The sequence below is a fragment of the Lathyrus oleraceus genome, chromosome 4, assembly GCF_024323335.1.
Source record: "Lathyrus oleraceus cultivar Zhongwan6 chromosome 4, CAAS_Psat_ZW6_1.0, whole genome shotgun sequence".
Classification (NCBI taxonomy): domain Eukaryota; kingdom Viridiplantae; phylum Streptophyta; class Magnoliopsida; order Fabales; family Fabaceae; genus Lathyrus; species Lathyrus oleraceus.
The window spans coordinates 340563473-340570051 of record NC_066582.1 but is presented as its reverse complement, the minus strand read 5'-3'; positions in this window follow the sequence as shown (position 1 = coordinate 340570051).

Below are 6579 nucleotides of genomic sequence, written 5' to 3'. Positions count from 1 at the left end.
GAGCATGACCCACTTAGGAAACTACACTAGACTCCAAGCATTAGCTTCTACTCAACTCATTGCTCGTTACCTGAAAAATAGTTGTAAGGGTGAGTTCCTCAATCGATATAATAAGCATTATAATTTATCATGTTATGTTAAGTAAATTTACACGTTAATCACCCTAATCATATCATGCATTCAGTAACGGCACATCAACTCGAATATCATACTCAATAACAACGTAAAATGCAACTCAATAACGACATAAAATGCAACTCAATAACAACATAAAATGCAACTCAATAACGACATAAAATGCAACTCAATGAGACTCGACTCGTCATGCATGTGGTACCAATCGGAGTAAAACTCCCAACTTAAAATCATTGCCATTTTAGTGGGCATCAAGGCATAAGCCTTCAACTTTCAACTTAAAATTTGCCAATCCAGGCCAACGTGGTGTGAGCAAAGCTCCGATTTTTGCCAATCCAGGCCAACGTGGTGTGAGCAAAGCTCCGACTTAATGCATATGAAATGTACATGGCATACACGACTTTACACTTCCGACAACATAATAATAATAACAACACAACAAGGTTTTCAACATGATCAACTTATAATCAACTTTGGCTCATCAAGCCTACAACTCAGTATTTTCAACAAAATCAACTTATAATCAACTTTGGCTCACCAGCCTACAACTCAGTATTTTCAACAACTTTAACACAACTTATCAACATATTTATATCAACACTTCATAACATAACCCAACAGAATTACTCATCAAAATTAACGATAATAGGATAATCACCAATTATGTTCACAACATTAAAATACCAATTTTTCTGGTTTCCAACAGTGTTAACCGGTTAACGCCCTGGGTTAACCGGTTAACGCAGGACAAAAATACATTTTCTGGAAAAACGCAACAGTGTTAACCGGTTAACGCCCTGGGTTAACCGGTTAACGCAGGCAAAACAACACATTTTTACAAAATATAACAGTGTTAACCGGTTAACACCCTGGGTTAACCGGTTAACGCAGGCAAAACAGCAGTCCCTGCGCTAACACAAGGCAGAATGCAGAGTTCTCCGCATTTTCCGCCGTTGGAGGACTTCCGGACCTCCGATTCAACTTCCGTAAAAAGCTACATTATCGGAAAATCACGACACATACAATTATCGATTCAATTTCAGTTTTCATACAACTTATTCATCACAATTTTCTCAGCATTCTAACATCCCAATTAGGGTCAAATCAACAGTTTATCACTACCCATGACATGTTAATCTATAATACCCATTAAACGACGATAAACCCCCCTTACCTGAGATAATCCGGCAATCTCTAGGCTTCGAGCTTTTCCGTTCTTCAACCTTTGCTCTCTAGCTCTTCCTCTTCGCCCTTTCTCCACTTTTCACCTTTCAGCCGCTTCTCTGTTTCACGTGAAAATCTTTACCAACAAAATGAAACCCTTTTTTTTCCTTATTCCAACTTATATATTTTCCAATAATTATTATTCCAAATAATAGTAATAATAATAATCCAATAATTCAATTTATTTAATTAAATTATTAAATATATTATTAACTTAATTTAAATAATCCTCTTATTTTATTCGGGGTGTTACAGGTAGGTTGGTTTAGATTCGAAAAAGTGATTTTTAAAAGTGATTATAAAATAAGCTGACACGAACCAACCTACTGCATCATCTTCCGACTTATCATTGATTCTTATAAAATTCCAAATCCCTAACGGGTCTGCTCCTATTCAATTACAATTACCATTAACAAGCGTAAAGGAAATTATGCGAGTAATATTCCCAAATTCCGAATTAAGCAAACGGATTAAAAACTATTGCGAATTAAGCAGACGCAACTTGATCGTTCGTGATAAAATAAAAGCTATGTTAACACGAAATTGATTCGGGATCATCATTCATCAATCGAATTTAAGGATTCTATCCTATAGAAACAATTAGATTAAGCAAATAATTGGAATTATAAGAAGAATTCAAAGGAAACAAATTGGAATTAATAATAACCTCAAAGCGGATTCTGAATTACAGCAGGTTGATTCAAAAGGGATTAGTTCTCCATAGTCATCTTGCTAGCTCTCAAAAAATCGTACATGAACAGAAAAACGTAACCCTGTTTTTGGCTTCCTAACCTAGATAAAAACACCCAAACCCGTTTCACAACTCAACCGGGTCAAATGTACGATCCAGGCCCAATACAACTAACACAAACAAAATATAAAAATAAAGCAGCAACTTCAACGAAATTTCTGGCCCTGCTACAGTCTGATTCAACTCTCGACTTCTGAACAAAAGTTGTAGATCTTTTTCTTATCTTTCCATCGACTGGTAGCACGTCTCAATCTAATACTCCTAGCTCAAGATATGATTTTTCTCGCGAAAGCTGCTAATGCTGAAAATTAAATACGAAAATTAAATAAGTGCAAAAATAAAATAAATTATGAAAACACATTAAAACATAAAAATAATCAAAGCAAACCGAAGAAATGCGTAAGTACAAACATGGAAGAACGTGCATCAAAATGCACTGATCAAATTCCCCCACACTTGAACTTTTGCACTCCGAGCAAAATGAAAAACAAAACAAAACACAGACACATCAACGATTACTCATTCTAGGCTACAAGTCATCTTCGGTTAAGTTTGCTTCGATAGGTATTAATCTTGCACACTAAGGACATTGTAAGAATATTAATCCACAGTCATGCAGACATAAACCTCCTGAATACACAAATCAACTCGAATCATGTTATTATATTAAAGCCTAACTTACTCATCCTTCTTTGGCTCTTTTTCATTCAGGCGCAATCACATTAAGCCCGTTATCTCCACACACTCATAGCAAGGCGACCGGTTAGTGACTCTGATCCTTTTCTGCATGGGGTTCTGGTACTTAACTGGCATAACCCTTTGCTTACTCAGTTGTAGTTGCGGGGGATTGGACCGTGTGAGAAAATTCTTTACTTTGAATTAATTTTGAATGATAGAAAATTGTGTGATCATCATCCAAATGTTGGCTGTGCATTACATTACATGATACATTTGTGTTTTTATTGTGTTTTTATCCCATTCTATTGTTGCATAACTGTACATAAAGACCTACATTGATACATCTCTTAAAATAACTCATAAAATCCATTTTGTGTCAGTATGCATCAACACATAAGCCTATGCATCGATCCATACAACATGTGGTAAATCACAAAACTTTTTTTGTTCAGTATGCATCGATGCATACGAGTCATGTATCGACACATGAAAGGCAAAATGCTCTATGGATCGATCCATACGATCCTTGCATCGATGCATGATCAGTTGAAACTCCCTATGTATCAATGCATACGTATTAGGCATCGATATATGTTAGTGGAAATGTCATATGCATCAATACATACGAATTATGCATTGATCCATGCTTAATTCAATTCACCAAAAACTCACTTATCTTACAGTATGCATCGATGCATACTCTCATGTATCAATGCATAAGTCTGTTTTGTGCTCTAACAGTTTCTGTTTTTCAGCATATATAAGAGATGTTGTGACAGCAGTGCAGAAACACGAATTCTAAGAGGAAAAACAATTGAACACAAGATCAAAGCAGTGTGTAGCAGCAATTGTTGTTGAGCAGATAGAAACCTGAAAGAGACTTCATCTTCTTCATCTTCTCAATCACTTTTCTTCAAGAACATCAAAACATAATCATTCTTGTTCTTTGGATTAAAGGATCAACGAGATAACGTTCAGTGGTACGATCAAGGATCTAGCTGAGGTTTTTCAGTGGAACGATCGAGGATCTAGCTGAGTTGAAGATTGAAGGGGGTTTCGAGGAAAAACCTACTGGTTTGTCCTTCAAGAACTGGAGTGTTCTTGCGGGTTTGTCAGTCACGTTTGCAGAACAGATTCAGCCGCAGCGTTGCGTTTGGAGATCGGGGGATTTCGCAAGCAGGTCGTGGAACCGGTGAATTGTTTGCAATTTCATGCAGGAAATTCTTGATCGTGCTCAGATCAAGTGGAGGTTTCATACAAGAAGAAGTTCTTGGAATTTAAAATTCTGTCTTTGTATCATAACCTTGTATCAACGAATTCGGCATAATTGATAATCAAAGTTCTCAATTTCATTTGAAATTGAGAGGGAGACGTACCCACACGCGAGGACGACGTGGGGAACTTCCTTACCAAATCTCTGCGTATTGTATTCTTCCCTTACTCCTTTTTACGTTTCCAACAGTTTTGCAAATTCAGTTAGTGTGTGGTGATTGTACCTTTTGCAAGACAACAGTGGCAAGAAAACTTCTTTAACTAAACTCCACTGTTGTTCATTAATGATTACATACACACCAACTGTTTGACAAAATTGTTAGCTAGGTTTTATTCATTGGAAATAGACTTTAATGATAAGTGCATTCAATTAGCTAAAATTCTGGTGTTAAATGTTTCTGTCATTCTTATTCAAATCCAGCATTAAACTCGCGTGTCCGGCTTTCTAGTAGCGGTTCAGGATAGACGGAAGTCGATTCGGGACTGAAATCTTCCGCCAACTTTAAAAACTCTGATAAATCTTTAAATCCGTTTAAGTTTAAGGAGGTGATCTATTCACCCCCCCTCTCGATCACTAGCCACACCGTCTAACAAGTGGTATCAGAGCGTCGGTTCGCTGGTGCTCTGTGGCTGCCTGTAACAGTATGGATTCTGAACCAAAGGGGGCGTATAATAGAGCGCCTATTTTCAACGGTGAAAATTATGGCTACTGGAAAGACTGCATGCGAGTTCATATAAATTCTGTGGATAGGCTAGTATGGGCTGCCATTGAAAATGGTCCTTTTCAAATAACTATGACAAATGCGGCTGGCGCCATAGTTCCTAAACCAGAAGATGATTGGAATGAGAAAGATGAGAAAAAGTGGTCGTGTGATTGGAGAGCTCGAAACATGCTAATTTCAGCACTTGGTGTTGATGAGTATTATCGGGTATCCCATTGCACGACAGCTAAAGAAACGTGGGATGCTTTAGAAGTTGCCCATGAGGGTACTACTGAAGTAAAACAGTCCCGCATTAACACACTCAATCCAGAGTTTGAGCTCTTTCGCATGAAACAAGGAGAATCTATCTCCGACATGCAAAAGAGATTCACTCATCTCACTAACCGATTGAATGCGCTTGGAAAACCTATTTCCAATGAAATTTCTACTAATAAAATTCTCAGGTGTCTTAGCAGGGAATGGCAACCTAAAGTAACAGCAATTAAGGAAGCCAACGATCTAACGAGACTTACGATTACAACTCTGTTTGGAAAGCTGGAAGAACATCAGCAAGCATTGGAAAGTATTGAAAAATATGAGAACAAAAGTAAGAAGGAAAAGGAGAAGAAAAGAGACAAAGAGGGAGAGAAGAAGCCAATAGCTCTTGTGGCCTCTAGCTCTAAGTCCTCACGAAAAGAGCAAACTGAAAATGATTCTAGTAGTGACAAAGATTCGGATGATGAGGAAATGGGACTGTTTGTAAGGAGATATAATAGATTCATTCGAAAGAATGGAGTCAAGCATTCCGACAAAAATCTCATGAAGTTTCGAAGACAATCTACAGATTCGAAACAAGAAGAGAACAAGAAGAGTAGAGGAAGAGGATCTTGTTTTAATTATGGTAAATCTGGACATTATAAAACGGACTGCCCTATGAAGTATAAGGATCAAAGAAAAGCTTCACCAAAAGGGTACAACAAACAAAGAAGAGCGTACATTGCATGGGAAAGTGATAGTGATTCATCAAGCACACAAAGCTCAAGTGATGGTGATGAAGCCGCAGATCTGTGCCTTATGGCTCACACAAAAAATCTGTCCTACCACAAGAAGAAAAACAATGACAAAAAGGTAAAACAAGCCTATTACAATAATTTCTCTTCTATGTCTTTTTCCGAACTAAAAATAGCTTTTGAAAAACTGCATAACGAAGCTGTAGATGCTTTTAAAAGACTATCTTCCGACAAACAAATTTTTTCATTTTTGGAAGGTAAAGTATACAAAGCTGAAAATGATTTAGAAGCGTTGAAAGCTAGTATTGCAGAAAATTCAAAAGATATTGACATTGATGGTTGTAGTAGAGTTAGGTATTGTGACGCTTGTCATATTTGGCAAAAAGAGGTAAACACTCTTAAGGTCAAATTAGAAAAAGCGTTGCAACCTAAGGTCACTTATGCCGTTGACTCTAGGTTGTTTAAGAAGTCGTTAAATCCACCATATGCAAAATACTCTTTCATTCCAAAGGATTTAATGAACAAAAATAAACAACCACATCATCATGGTTTATGTCATTATTGTTGTCGTGCTGGCCATACCATTGAGAAATGCAAGTTTAGGAGATTTCTTGTTCCTAAAGGCATTTATCAATGGAAACCAAAAGGCAACCATGTTAGCACTTACCCACTTGGACCCAGTGAAAATTGGGTACCAACTTCTCTCTTTTGATATTGTAGGATGAGTGCCTTGCTTCCGCAGATAGAAGGTGGTTTCTTGACAGCGGCTGCTCAAGGCACATGACCGGTGACATATCGCTTTTTATAG